Genomic DNA, 15,930 nt, shown 5'->3' on the forward strand with positions numbered 1-15,930 from the left:
GTCGAGTATTTGCATACTCTATGCATATTGAACAAGTAAACATTTTTTTATAAGATAGCCGCCTATATATTTGACAAAGTTTTTGGCTAAAATATCGCTTGTCTGATAGTCTTTGACCGTAATGTTGTCAGTTTTCATCGTAGTCTCCTTCACAATCTTCTGCGCCGGAATTTAATAATTTTACGCAAATAAGTTTGTTGAAGGATCGCTGAAATTGTATACTTGTAGGGTTGGTACAGTTGCCATTTTGTTGGCGTACCGACCCAAAAAAATTTTCCAGTGCGTCCTGGTTTACCCTCCTAGTAGATAAGTATTCCAAATTTGAATTTGATTTTAGCAATTCCCATAAATGCAATAACCCATTAATTGTAATTCTAAAACAATTAACAAATTTTATTTTGTCTGTCCTATCACCAATAGAATCAAACATTCTGATCTTTTTGAAGAAATTGTCGCAATCTTTTAAAAAGTCTGTTTGGTAATCCAAACCTTTGTAACATCTGTTGTATTCCTTACTCATTTGTGTTGCGGACGAATTTAAAATATCAAATAACTTGTCCATTCTTGTTACAAATTCTGATGTGGCAACTGCCTTTGTTGGTAAAAGCCCAAATCTGATATACAAATTAAGGCCGGCGGCAACTGTTGCGCTAAACACCTGTGAGGCAAACTTCACTTTCATCTTCTCAAAGTTATTTGGGAAGATGTGTGATTGCGTTAATTTAGGTGCAGCCCTGGTTGAGTATCCTTTATCATGATTATAAAAAGCAACAATATGTTCCCACAAAACTTCATTCGAATCGTATATAAATTTATATTTAATCAGATTGTTTCTGGTCGCCTTTAATAAGTGTGGGGTATCAAACATATAAATTATCTTGTCTGTGTCAACAAAAAAAAAAGGTTTTTCTATGCAAACTCCCAAAGCGAGCAGCTTGTAAATTGTTCGAGCCCATATCACTCACTACTACGCAAACTTTAATGTTGATCAATTATAATTTTTTTATTGCATCAACAATTAATTCTTTTAATAATTGTCCTGGACAACCTATTGTGAAAAAATGATAGGAAATTGGTTGGCTCCATTTAGAATTAATTCCTCTTATCATAAATGCCAATGCACTTAGTGTGGGTTTAAACGCGCTTTCTTCGGATCGTCCATCTTCTTCCAATCCAATTATTTTATCTTTGCCTATCGCGTAGAATAAATTTGGTTTGATGGCCATTTCGTCCACACATAAAACACAAAGCCTATTGTCAGCTTTAAAATTCTTCACTTTTTCTTGTAAGACTTTAAAAAATTCTTCGTTGTTAAATCCTGGGTTTAATTTCACATGTTGAACAAGTTTTAACAATGTTACCCCAGACGGTAAGCACAATTTCTTTCGCAAATTAAACTTATAAACTTTCGGATTTGCGAAGTATAGCGAAAGTGCCTGTTTTTTAAATTGCAACGAATATCTTCTTCCCTGGGACTTCTCTTGTGATTGGATGACTTGTACATTAATAAAGTTTGAAAGTTCTTTCGATTTACAAAATTTTGAAGTACAGCTTAAGTACTGTTCTAAATTGATGTTTTCAGCAACGTTTTCTTTAAATGAATTTAATTGTTTTTGAAGCTTCCTATTTTCTTGTTTTAAATTATATATTTGATTGCGTTGCTTTGGCGAAATTAACGCTTCATCTACCGATTCATCATCTAATTCCGGTATTTCAATTTCTACAGGAGTGGAATAAATAGAGCTGCTACTATAATAACTGGTATCTAAAAAAACAAAATATAAAATTACATTTATTTTTTTTATATGTTTATATTTACCGGAATTAAGCTGGTAATCATTTTCTTCCATTGAAATAGAATCTTGATTATCAAGAGTCAAGAGATTACTGTTTGAAGGGGTTCTATTAATAATAATTGGCTGTGTAATATCTGTACACATTTCGTTTTCTGTGTTTAAATCATTAGTGGTAACTGTAAATAAGAAATTGTATTGTATGAGCCTTAATAAACACTCCACACACAGTCACTTATGGAAGCAGAAAGCAATAAATAATTAAATATTTAAAATTACCTTTCGCATGGCAAGCTTTGAGGATAGGCATAGGACGATTTTTAAATGTAAACAAAGAATAATTATGTTCAGACATCACCGACGAACTCTCCAGTGAAGAGAATATGGTTGGTATTGCACTTGTTTGCAACCTGTTTCTAATATCATTAAGAAACATCTTACTTTCGAAATGTGCACCACACAACCTATAACCAATATGTAATGCTTCAAAATTTTGAAGTAAATCTTCTCTTCCACATGCAATGGCCCAAGCAGTAGCTGTAGAATGAAATTTTTTGTTTGTTATATTCTATTAATTATTTGCCATTTTGGTCAATCTTAATAAATTATTAATGAACTTTGTTGATTGATTATATTACCTTGTCACATCCTTTGGGAATCGGAAGAAACTTTCTTTGGAGATATATTGTTTATTGTTGCAATTCATTGCCGCACACACAACCCCTGCTTTCTTTCTTTTATCCATGCCTGCAACCTACTTGAAAATATTTTTTTAAGCATTAAATTATATAGGTATATCCTACTTTGCCTATAATATCCTCTCTATATACGTTTTATAATTATAAAACTAAACAAAAAGATCCAACGGGGTCCTATAAATTATTATTAATATAATTATTATAACTTTTCTGTATACAAATAACAAAGATATTAACAATAATAAAATTTACCGTAAATAATAAATCAAACAAGTCACTTAACACTAACAAATTGTCTTTAACCTTCCGGAAGTCTGGTCAGTCAAACGGACAAGTTCAGTCTGTTGGGGTATGTCAGACCCCAATAGTTTTATAGAGCCTAGGTTGGAAATGCACACAGTATAATCAATAAACTTGAAATAAAATATCTTAAATTTATAGAATACATTTATTATTATTTTATTCTTAACAGTTAACAGTCAAAAATAGCTACAAACTTATATTTGATACTTTTCTTTCTAAACTAATCAAAAATTATCAAAATAAACGTTTGAACCACTTACACTTCTTCGTAATCATCATAATTATTATTAATACATTCATTGCAAAGAAAATTTGCGTGTGATAAGCAAATGGTTTTTTTACAGATTTTGCAAAAATATTGTGATTTTCTATCTGAATTGCGTGAACAAAATTCACATCGTCTTCTTTTTGGTGTTACATTTTGATTAGTTCCTGAATTTCCAGATTGCTGGGAGCGAAGATCTTTGGGAAGCTTATTATTTTTGAGACGACGTGCCTGGTGTTCTGCAATTAGTTCCTTGCCCAAGTTTTTCAAAAAGTGTCGCCTGGTGGTGGTATAATCATTTGTATTATTTCTGTAGACAATTTCACTATTTACGCCAGCAGTATTGAGAATCGAATAAAATATTGTTAGTGGCAATCGCCGTGAATTTCTTGAAACGTCATAGGAAGCTGAAAGCTTATCCAGTGTGTCAACACCTCCTTTAGTCAAGTTGTAAAATGTTACAATATCAGGCTTCTCTTGATGTCGAGTTGATTCATCAATTTTATCGTCATGATGGAGCGAAGACCACATTAAAACGTTCTTATTCTTTTTTCCCATGTACGATACCATAGTGATTTGTTTTTGAAATCCAAACATACTTGATGGCAATGGTCTTCCTTGTGTGGATACCAAAGGTTTTGGCAATTCTTTTTTATTTTTTCTAACAGTGCCAACAGCTGTTAAACGATGTTCTGTTAGTAATCGTTGAATCAGGCTGTAACTGGTAAACCAGTTATCAAATGTAATATATCTCCCAGTTCTTGTTACTGGTTCTATCAATCGAAGCACAATATCTTCTGGTTTATTGCTTTTTCTAAAAGGTCCTTCAGGTTGCAAACCCACATAAACCTCTAAATTTACAGTATAGAAACACCTTGCATCAGTTAGAGCAAACATTTTTATGCCGTATTTTGAGGGTTTGCTGGGGATAAACTGACGGAATGGACAGTTTCCCCAAAAAGCTATCAATTGTTCATCGACGGTAAGGTACATGCTAGGTGAATAAATCTGTTTGCAATTCAGAACAAATGCATCAAAAATTGTCCTAATCGGTGCAAGTTTATCGAGTGCCACTCTCTCAATACGAGTTTCCAAACTGTCAAAGCGCAAGCAACAGAAAAGAAAATTGAAACGTTGTAGGGTCATAGTTTTTCTGAATATCAGAACTCCTGTATCGTCAGTTGCCCATAAATCCTTTACATTTTGACGTCCAGATTTGTAGTAGCCTCCTAAATAGAGAAGACCAAATAAAGCTAGCAATTCCGTCTTGTCTGTTTGTTTTACTTTATATTGATCTTTTTGTCCATAAGTAGACGACCTCATCAAAATTCTTTCGTTTGTGTTATTCAAAATTACTTCTAACATTTCATCAGTGAAGAAATATTTCCAGCATTCTAACGCCGTTTTACCATCTCTATATCCTCTTCTAACGACGGGTAATTGCGTGACAATATTTTCTGATCTTGTTCTGACATTTGGCCGAGGTGGATGTTTGAACCATTTTGTTGTACCGTCCTTCCCCAAATAAAATAAACCTGTCCTGATCTGGTTATTATCATTATCATCTATGTCTTTTTCATCGTCGCTGATGTCTTGTTCAGTATCGCTGTTATGATCACTTTCATTCAAGTTGTCTATTTCACCTTCATCACTTGAAATTTCATCGTAATCACCAATTTCAGACTGCACATCTTCCCACAAGGCAAGAAGTCTAGCTTGCTCCCGTTCAAAATCTCCCATTTTGATAACGATGCAATTCTGATAATAAAATATGTAAATAAGTTTAATTAAATCACACTATTTTGTCGTAAAATTTGTTTTATAACAACTAAAAAAAATAACATACCGTCAACTCACTTCTAACGTATTAAGTCTGATGGGGTCTGAGAAGCCCGATGATCAATTAGGTTATGATTTGAAGCACTTCTAGTACAGGGAGGCATAAACTACACTGGACTGCAGGTAGAATGACTCATTAGATGCAGCTAGCATGGATGCCAGCTTGTGCCATGCGATTGGTTTTCACGATGCAACACATTTAACATACCTCTGGGCCTGTAAGACCCCACCAGACTTCCGGAAGGTTAAATGTCCAAAAATAAAAAATAACCACTAACTTCTTTCAAAAACTCAAAACACAAGAAAATAACTTAAACACGCACTAAACACAAACGAATAAGCTATACCAGCAATATGGCGGACCACGATGCGCAGCGGCGAATGCGCGACTAAGGCTACGAAGGCGAGTTTTTCTTCTGATTGTGATATTCTGTGCTAAAGGTTAATAATAGATCGGTGTGAAATTAATTGTATTATTATATTGTTCCCCCTTTTTATACAAAAAAAACTTACGATTTTATCGGAATTACACTAACTCGTGGTCGATTGTTCACGATCTCGAACAGAAGTAGGGTTGCCATATTTCCAGTGTAGTAAACCAGGACACCTACAATAGGTGTATGAGAAAAAGGTGGGGAACGACTAACGTAGTCCAGTTTACGCCCAAAGAATGATTTTTCATTTTTAAATTATAAAATACGGGTTTAAGCATTTTGACCAAACTATGAACATTATTTTTTTAACAACTATTTTATAAACAATGTTTACTTGGTAAAAGGAACGAAAATTTAAATTAACAACGAAATCAAGTTTTTTATTACTTACTACTTTTTATTACAATCAATAGAACTAAAAAAACACTCCAGTCTGAGATTATTCTGGAGACTCCAGAATAACTCTTTAACATATCCTAAAACTAAAAGTATGTAAGCGTATTTGTAGCTATCTGAAATTAAAGTGGACTGTTTGAAAAAAGTTAAAACCACTCATATTTCTCGGAGGATTTGGCAGCTTTGAGAAGGTCTTGTTGGCCTTGAACGTAGCTATGAAACTCGATACAAGTTTTATTAAAATTATATTGGCAGATCAAAATATTTTGAACAATTTCAATTTCAACTGAGAGCCGGTTGCGTTCGTCAGTCCACTGGTTTGACATCATAGAAAACACTCTTTCCACGTTCGCATTGTGAGCTGGTATTGAAAAAACATATTCACACATTTTCAAAAAGTGGGAGTATTGGCTTTTGTCCGTAGTATTGAAATACTTGACCCACTATTCACTTGAGCTTAAATCCTTCCAGTTACTTTCTTCTTTGTCTTGCTTGTCTTTTAACAGTGTGATATTGTTTTTAAGACAAGAAAATTGGTCGAAAACTTCACTTTCTGGGAAGGATATTTTCTTGCCGGTAAAGTAAGCAAGGGTGTTTTCGATTTGTTTCCATTCAGGAACTGTGTCCAATGTGGTCCATTCAAATGTGGCCAAGTGCTGGAGGGACTCACTCCATTTTCTCAAATTTCATTCTTCTACGAACTTATCTCTGACAGTTTTATCTTCTTTGTCTGCGATTTGTTTAGTTTTCAGGCCAATGAACGGGGATTCTTCTCGTTCCTTCACACTCTTCAAAGTCTCGTCCAATATCAATTTGACTTCAATCACAGAAATTTTTGAAGACTCAATTCTCTTTATTTTTCGGTGGAAAAATGATAGCTGGTTGTGAAGGAACCAGAGATAGGCCTCACTCAGTGAGTTTGAGAAAAAATCTACAAGCAATTTTGGAGACTTTTCCTGGCTTAGAAAATATGATTTTAAAGCTTCCCATAGGTTTAATATACGCTCAACAGCAGGCATGAGTGATACCCATCTTGTCCTTGAGTGGTACAGTAACTGTTTGTAAGTTATGCCAACAAACTCACAGAAACTTTTAAGTTCTTCTGTTCTTATGGTATAGATTGAGAAATAGTTGAACAGTTTGACAACTATTGTTTCAACATCAACAGCAAGGACATCAGCTGCACAAGAAACTGTATTGTGCAATATGTGTGCAGGACACCCAATTCCTTCTAGCTCTTTTTTCAAAACATCTTCCAGTTTGTGGAAAATGTTGTTCACTCCTCTGCGGTTCACCCCTCCGAAATTAGTATTTGTGTTATCACCACAAAACTTGCTTCAGCGAGTCCATTAAAATGTGGCGCTCCAGGAGGGTGAAATTGCCATCGTAGCTCTAATTTTTCGCTGGCATCTTGAGCCATTTGTTGTAATTTATTGTAGGCTCCCACAAAATTGGTTCCTTGGTCTGAAAGGATTAATGAACATCGACCTCTCCGGGAGATGAATCGCCGCAACGCAGCTATGAAGGCATCTGTGGAAAGATCTGAAACCAATTCCAAATGAGTAGCCTTGGTGGAAGCACAAACATACACAGAAATATAAGATTTCGCCGAACGGGCTCCTCGGCACCGACTTATCGTAGCGTAAATGGGTCCAGCAAAATCCACAGTCACCGTGGAAAACACCTTTACTGCTGCCACCCGAAAACTAGGAAGATCGGCCATCCAAGGAGCATATGACTTAGGCTTACATCGAAAACACCGAATACATCTGGAGATTACTTGGTAAATCAGACTTCTTGATCCGAGGATCCATTATTGATGCATCACAAGAGATTGTAATGTACGTTGACCGGGATGAAGATGTTTTCGGTGTATTTCTTCCACCAGAAGTTCACTTACACGACTATTTTTCGGTAATAACACTGGATGTTTATGATCGAATGGGATCACTGCGTGTTTTAAACGTCCCTCAACCCTAATTAAACCCTCTCTATCAAGGAATGGAGCTGACTTTCGAAAAGGTTTAGGGGGTAGCTGATTTTTTTTTATGGAGGCAAACGAAGAAAAATGTTGGTTTTGTACATGACGGAGAATAGTTGTTAATGCCCGTTGGATTTCAAATAAAGATTTTACTTTGAGTAGTAAATCTTTGAACATATGCCAAAATACGCTGTATTTTGGTCAGAGATGAAAATTTAGTTAAAAGAATGTCTATTACATGTCTATTAATTTCAATAGTTTGAACGAAGTTTGATTGTTGTTCACACGTGATTTCTGTTGTTTCTGGAATTTTGTCGAGTGAGGGCCAATAGTCTGGTGATTTTTCGAGCCAAGTCCGAAGCCATCCACTATGGTGGAAGGGTCCCCCTTCCACCATAGTTCGGCAGAAATTAATTGTTTAGGGAATAGTCCTCTTGAACCACAGTCCGCGAGATTGTCAGAAGAGGGAATGGCCAAGACTTTGAAGAAAGAATGTTTTGTATATGGGACACACGATTTGCAATGAAAACTTTCCATCGGCTTGGTGAGGATGCAACCCATGCCAAAGTCATTTGTGAATCAGACCATGTAGTGATGGATTCAAGATTTGTGAGGGGAGACAAGATTTCTTTAAGATTCTACAACAGATCGACAAGAAGAACTGCACCACACAACTCGAGACGAGGAATGGAAATTGTTTTTAAAGGTGCGACACGAGATTTGGCATATACAAAAGACGTTTGGATAGTGTTAGGAGTTTGACAGCGTAAATACGCTACTGCGCTGCGCAATACCCTTGTTGGTATGCATCACAGAACAAGTGAAGTTGAATAGACTGGGCTTGAAGAGGGATCATTAAGCGAGGTAAGTTCCATTCTGATAATAATGGAAGATTACTTTTAAAAGTTACCCAATTTTCAGTTATATGAAATGGAGGAGGTTCATCAAAGGAAATTTTCAGCTGCCATAAACACCTTTGCTTTGAATGTGCAAGGAGTTAGGAAACCTAATGGATCATAAATACGGGCAATCTCCGAAAGGATTAAATATTTAGAAGAGTGATTTGGACGGGAAGAGTAGACCCAAAACTTTGACGTAGTTGAGTTCACTGGCCTCCATCGATATTGGCTTCTGTAAATGTGTCTGATACTGCTTGTAATAGGTTGGTACAATTACTTGCCCATTTAATTAATTCATCTTGCAGTTGTAAAACTTCGTCGATCGACTGTGCTCTCGCTACAATATCATCAACATAGATGTGATTTTTCAACACGGCTGCAACTCTTGGATATTCATCGGCGTGAAGATTGGCGAGTTCTAGAAGGGTACGTAATGCCAGAAAAGGAGACGACGCTATTCCATACGTGACTGTATTTAATGCGTATTCTTGAATTGGTTCACTCGGGTAAAACGCCAAAGGATACGTTGGTTTCACGGTCAACAGGTGATATCAAAATCTGTCGATACATATGTTTTATGTCGCAGATGAACGCAAAATTAAAACAGCGAAAAGACAATAAGATCTTAACAATATCTTGCTGTAGCTTGGGTCCTATCAACAATGTGTCATTAAGTGATTGACCGTTGGATGTGGTCGCCGAAGCATCAAAAACCACTCGCAGTTTGGTTGGAGGAGGTGGTGGGACGGAGAATACAATGATGCGGGATATAATAAGTGGCAGAAGGTAAAGGATCCGAAGAAGAGATAAGGGACATATGATTTAGCTGAAGATAACGTTTCATAAACTTGTCATACTCGAGACGTAACGTTGAATTGTGCAACAATCTCAGTGGAGTATTTTTTTTAAAAGGCAAAGAAACCATAAATCTTCCTGTTTCAGTTCTTTTATAATTTGTAACGAAATGTCTTTCGCATATTTCATCTTCACGTGATAACGTGACTATGTTCGGAACTGATTCCAATTCCCAAAAATTGTGAATCGTCTTTTCCAAAGAGGCATTGGTGGTTGACAGACATGTCGAGTTGTGAGTTGGATCGGAAACAGAAGACTTTCCCATAAGAATCCATCAAAAAACGGAATTGACAGCGATGGGCTCATGAGATCCGCCCTGAATGCGACCTTCGGTAAATATCTGAGGAACCAATTCCGCTCACAGCAAGAGATCGACCGAGATGGTAGGAATGTTGTTATCTGAATTTATGTTTAGGTGTTTAAGATCTGAGTACAGGGAAGCAATAGAACAAGCTGAGGGTTGATTGGAGCAAATACTTCTGGTTATAATAGCTTTGAATTGGAAGGATGGCTGTTGACAATGAATAGGTTGAACGGAACAATCAATTGATCCCTTTTTACAGATCGACGTCATCGAGTTCAGTCCTTGAGTCTCTACACAAGATGTGTATTTTCTAGGTATGTGTAACTTTTTTGAGAGCCTTTCCGATATGAAATTTGACATACTTCCAGAGTCAATTAAAGCATTTACTTTATGTAATATTCCAAAAATATCTTGAATGTGTACGGGTGTTATTGGCAATATAACTTTGTGAGGTATGTCGTGTGTTTCAGAAGACATTTTATGTAAGGAAGTCCCCACATGAATAGCTGCAGAGCCTGGACCCTTAAGATGAAGTGACGAGTAATGATGCTGGTTGCAAATGCGACAGGTACGGTTAGATGAGCAATTATGTGTGGCATGGTTTTGACTAAGGCAGTTACGACATAAATTGTACTCTCGAGCAACTGCCAACTTTTCAATAGCTGATTTTCCATTAAAAACGTGGCATCGATAGATGGGATGCACTTCTGGGCATAAAATACATTTAGATGATTGCGGTTTTGCTGAAAGATGTTCAAGTTTCAGATTCACTGCCTTTTCGCGCATGTTGAGCTTGAACCGCATAAGGGAAGTTTTATCCCCCGACATTAGTAAGACGGATTCTTGTGCCTCTGCTCTCTTTTCAAGAAAGGTCATTAGCTGAACATATGTTGGAATGTCAGTATCAGTATGTTCTGCTTCGAAGGTGGTTCTGATTGCGTCTGTCAATTTTGGAAGCACTAAATTGAACAGCAAGAAATAGAAAAAAAATGTGTCAATTAATGCTCGAAAATTCTTTACAGATTCGTCTTTCAAAGGTTTTACATGAAGAATTTCCAAGAAATACAATGTGGCTAAATGCCGTTTATTATTGTATCTTCCCTTTAAAGTATTGTAAGCCGTTTCATAATTATCCTCTATGACTGGCAATCCCTTTAAAAGATTAAAGGGTTCTCCTTTTAAAGAGGTGAGAAGGTGCTGGTACTTGACAATGGATGACAACGAATTGTTTTCATGATCCAGGGTCTGGAACAGGTCAAAAAAACGTATGCCAGTCCTTGTAATTACCATCAAAAGTCGGCAATGATATTTTATTGAGCTTCGGAGCTTCTGGTAAGGAAACATCCCGACTTGTGGAAGGAGGTGGCGAACGTTGATGAAAGACGGATTTAATGGTATAGTAAACAGTAGCTGCGTTTTCTCGAACTTTATCGTGAGTCTCAAAGTCAGCTTCGTCAATGATTCCAATAATGGCATTATGAGCTGTTTGAAAATCTTTATAACTGTTCTCAATATCCCGCGCTCGTTCAAGAAAAATGGAATTTTTTAGAGGATCAGAGGGATCTTGACTGAGAGCTAGGCATTCTTGTAAGTGATTAGAGCCGCTAGTACGGCGTAAGGTGAGTCTTGTAAGCTTTTCGGTGCTCATGGTGAGGTAAAAGAAAGTAATATATATATTTTTTTTAGATAGAAAATTAGGAAGATAAATTTTAATTATCAACGAGTCGCAATTTGAGGGATAAGAGTGAGAAATAATTCTCGAGTACGAAACGGACAATTTTAAATTTAACAAGGTGAAGAATTAAACAAAGGCGTATTATTAGAAATACTTCGTTTAAATTGGTAATGACGATTTAGGCTGAATTCGACCAATAAGGGTAGGCACACACGGTCGATTTTTAGGCGGCCGATAGTTTAGTCGATGAACATAAATGCATTAAGGTTAATGTAGTTGCACACATAACACAACTGCAGATCAACTCGATTTTTTAATCAAAAGGAGTCGATGTGCACTTATGATTAAAAAGTTGTGCAACTATCGTACAACTGCGATAATGCCACAGCTTCGTATTGAAGCGCACACACAGTCGATAGTTTAGTTGAGGTCCTTAGGAACTTAGGTTGCGCGCGCAACCTCAAGTTTACTGAGAGTTCAAGTGTCTTCTCTAGTATAACATAAATCAAGTTTCCCTCAATTATTTTATGATAAATGAATTTATATCAAAAATTAAGTTAAACTATTTTCCGTTTTACTACCACAGTTAATTATATATTACAATAAATATATTAAAGTAATTCAATTACATTATTTTAAAAATTTGAATTATTTCCCGGTATTATTTGCCGCCAATGACGTAATGCATTGCATATAAACCTAGACAACCTGTTACAGACCTTGAACTCGTATATACAAACCTTGAACTCTATCACATCATGTGATTCATGTGTTTCTGTTGGAAGTTGGAATAGGTAGTACATCAATCTTTTTCGAGTGTCATTAGCAGCTATGGAGCCACTAATAATTAATGATATGAAAAGGTTTATCGAAATGGTAGAAGCGCGTCCGGCGTTATATATGAAAAATTTAAAAGATTATGCCGATGTAAACGTGAAAAGAAAGTTATGGCAAGAAATTTGTATGGAAATAATTCCTAATTGGGGAGAACTATCCTCCGAAAATAAAATAAAATCCGGTAAGTACATTGTTTGTTTAATATTTTATTGTTGATTTTTATATTTAATAACAGAAACTAAAACAAATTAAAAATGCAAACGATTGGTTCATTGTTTTTATTAAATTTTATTGTATTGCCAAGGAACTGAGCCTTGTGGCGAAACAAAATATGACGTCAAATATTTTCTGACATTTGCTCCATTTGTTAAATTTCTTCCCCGTGTTTCATCATTTGTTGTAAAGTTTTCAAGTGAATGTTCATAAAGGGTGTCTGTGAAATGAACTCCGTCTCTAATCCGGACGTAGTTATGCAAAATACTTTAATTTTACGAACATTAAAATCAATGTTTAGGTCTAGAGGACGATGAAATATTCGCCATTTATTTGTTAATGTTCCAAACGTACATTCGACTAATCGCCTAGCTCTTGAATGTCTGTAGTTGAAAATCGTCTTATTATTTTCCAAATTTCTTTTTGCATAAGGGCGTAGAATGTGTTCTGATAAACCAAATGCTTCATTACCTACGACGTAAAAAGGCAAAATTCCACCAAGATCATCATTAGACAATTGTCGTCCTTTGGGTATTTTAGTTGATTTTTTTGAAGTTGTTTGCCAATCATAGAGTCCTTAAAAATTTGTGAATCACTGGAGCTTCCATAAGCCCCAACATCAATAAATATAAATTTGTAATCAGCGTCAGTCCAAGCCATGACAACGCATGAGAAAAACTTTTTATAATTATAGAATGCAGATCCAGAAGAAGCTGGGCAAATCATTCGGGCGTGTTTACCATCTACAGCACCGATTACGTTGGGAAATTGTGTACGGCGATAAAATTCATCAGCAACACTTATCCAATCGTCAGTAGTTTTTTGAGGCATAAACAGTGGTTGTAAATTGTTCCATATTTCTTCGCATGTCTTGCGTATAATGCCACTGATAGTAGAAGGGGCTATCAAATATTGAAATGAAAGTGCTTTAAAACTGGATCCTGTTGCTAAGTACCTGAAAAAAATATATTAATTAGACAAACTTCGTGAGGTTCCATTCTCAAAGCACTGTAAAATTCACAAATACATATACATAGTTTTATTATAAGATTTCCTAAAGTAGTAATAAATTTTAATTATAAATTCATATGTTTAGGTTAAAATGTTCAACAAAAGTGGTTGAATCTGCGAACCTGCTTCTGCAGAGAGCTAAAGACTTCCGGGCAATCGGCGTCTAAACGGAGAAAATATATATATTTCGAAAAATTAATGTTTCTGTTGCCCACTATTGAACAAAGGCCCACTGAAAGCAATATACCACAAGAGGAAACGGCTGAGGTGGAAGATCATAATTAATTAGGACGCCTACTAGCTCGACAAAGAAAAAACGACGAATCCAGGACGGAGACACAGGAAATTCGGCTTTTGAGCAAGAGATACTAAAGGCCCTCCAGCAGGAAACAGATGAAGATACCCATTTTGCTCTGTCGTTAGTTCCCCAATTACGGTCTCTGTCAGAGGACGAAAAATTTGAGGGAAGAATTGATATATTAAAAATTTTCCAGCAAATGAAACGAAGGCGATCACAAAGCTTTCGATCCACAATTGCACCACAACTGCCACATGCCTCCGCAATACATCTATCATATGGTGGTTCGTATCCAGAACCACAGCAATCTGGATTTTCCATAATTCCGTCGCCAGCACACACCGACGATACGATACAATCGTATGTATCTCTATTTACTACAGGCTCCTCTGCATCTGAAGAATTGTTGGAATTGTAAATCTGCATTGAGTGACTGACATTCAAATTTTTTGTTGTTCAATGTTAGGAACAACAAAAAATTTGAACATACTATGTTTATGCTTTAAACTGTCGAAATACAAAATATATTAAAATAAATCATAACATAAAATCCATATATTTTTATAACTTACCTTAATGTAACACTCAATCTTTCTTCTGGGGATATGGCTAGACGTTTGTTAGTATTTTCGTTAGAAATAGAAACAGCAATCAACTTCAATAACTCGTTGAAACTGGTCACACTCATTCTATAGTACATGAAAAACTTATCGAGATGTTGTAGAAGTTTTGTGTGGAGCGTGTGGAAAATTCCCTTTCTAAGCCGATCACAATATATAGGATGAGTCCAATACCGCCGTCTAATGGTTTTTTTCAATTTCTTTTTTTTTATGTATAATAACGCAAGTAATAATGCACCACTTGCGAGAATATAAAATAACAATTTTGTCGCAGAAAGGAATTTAATATAAATACAAGTTGTTTCGAAATCGATATGTGTGTGCATACAACGCGATTTATGAACAACTAAACAGTTTAGTCGATTATAAATTGATAATGCATCGCGATTTCAAGCCAATCCAACTAAAATGTTTCGTCGATGAACAATCGACCGTGTGTGCCTACCCTAAGGTAAGAATCAGAATTTGAACATAAAAAGTGATGCTAAAAATAGCTTGATCCAGTTTTAGGTACCAGATGTTCGAAACGTCGAACGTGGAGGATCGAAAAAACGTGGATAAAATTAATGAGAAATGGGGTAAAATGACGGCGTAACGACGCAAAACTAACAAATAAGCAAAAAAAATGATATTTGAGAATAAGATCCGGCTCGAAGGACCAATGTTTGCGCAGGCAAGAAGCCAGACAACAACTTTAAATAAAGGGCTGATTCGTGATAAAAATGGTTAATAATAGATCGGTGTGAATATAAATGTAAGATTATATTGTTCCCCTTTTTATACAAAAAACTTACGATTTTTATTGGAATTTTACTAATACTCGTGGTCGGTTGTTCGCGATCTCGAACAGAAGAGAAGGATCTCTCTTTCGATGAAATTCAACTTGCGAGCGAATCGGGCGCACATGCGCATCTCGGTCCGTCCTTTTAGCGTGGATTAAACAAACAGTTTCAAGGAATAATAAATTTTGAGCAAAATAACCTTACTTTAACTAACGATATTAAATCAATAACTTTACCTTTAAGTGCACCATCTCAACATACCGTTTCAGTGTCTGTGAGATGTGACGGTATTTATTATTTTTCAACAACATTTAAAGATGATTATGTAATTCAAGCGCAAGAAATTTGTGAAGGTGTATTTGTAGTTGGAGCTATTGTTAAGTCAGATAGTACGGCTAGGATACCTATAAAAATTTTAAAAACCCGAAATGAGACTGTAGAAATAGTAAATTTCTTACCAACACTAGAAAAATTAAAAGAATACGATATATGTTCCCTCAAAGATAATGACAATTCCGTTGATCGTGTAAAAGAATTACTTAATATATTAAATTTAGATTATGTTAATAAAGAAGAACAAATCTCCATAGAAAATATTTGTGTGACGTTTAATGACATTTTTATATGCCAGGTGACAAATTAACAACTACAAATTTATATAAACAAACAATAATGCTCAAAGACAATGTTCAAAACCGACAAGTTATTCAAAACCGTATCGACTCCC

Source organism: Onthophagus taurus, chromosome 8, assembly GCF_036711975.1.
Source record: "Onthophagus taurus isolate NC chromosome 8, IU_Otau_3.0, whole genome shotgun sequence".
NCBI lineage: Eukaryota > Metazoa > Arthropoda > Insecta > Coleoptera > Scarabaeidae > Onthophagus > Onthophagus taurus.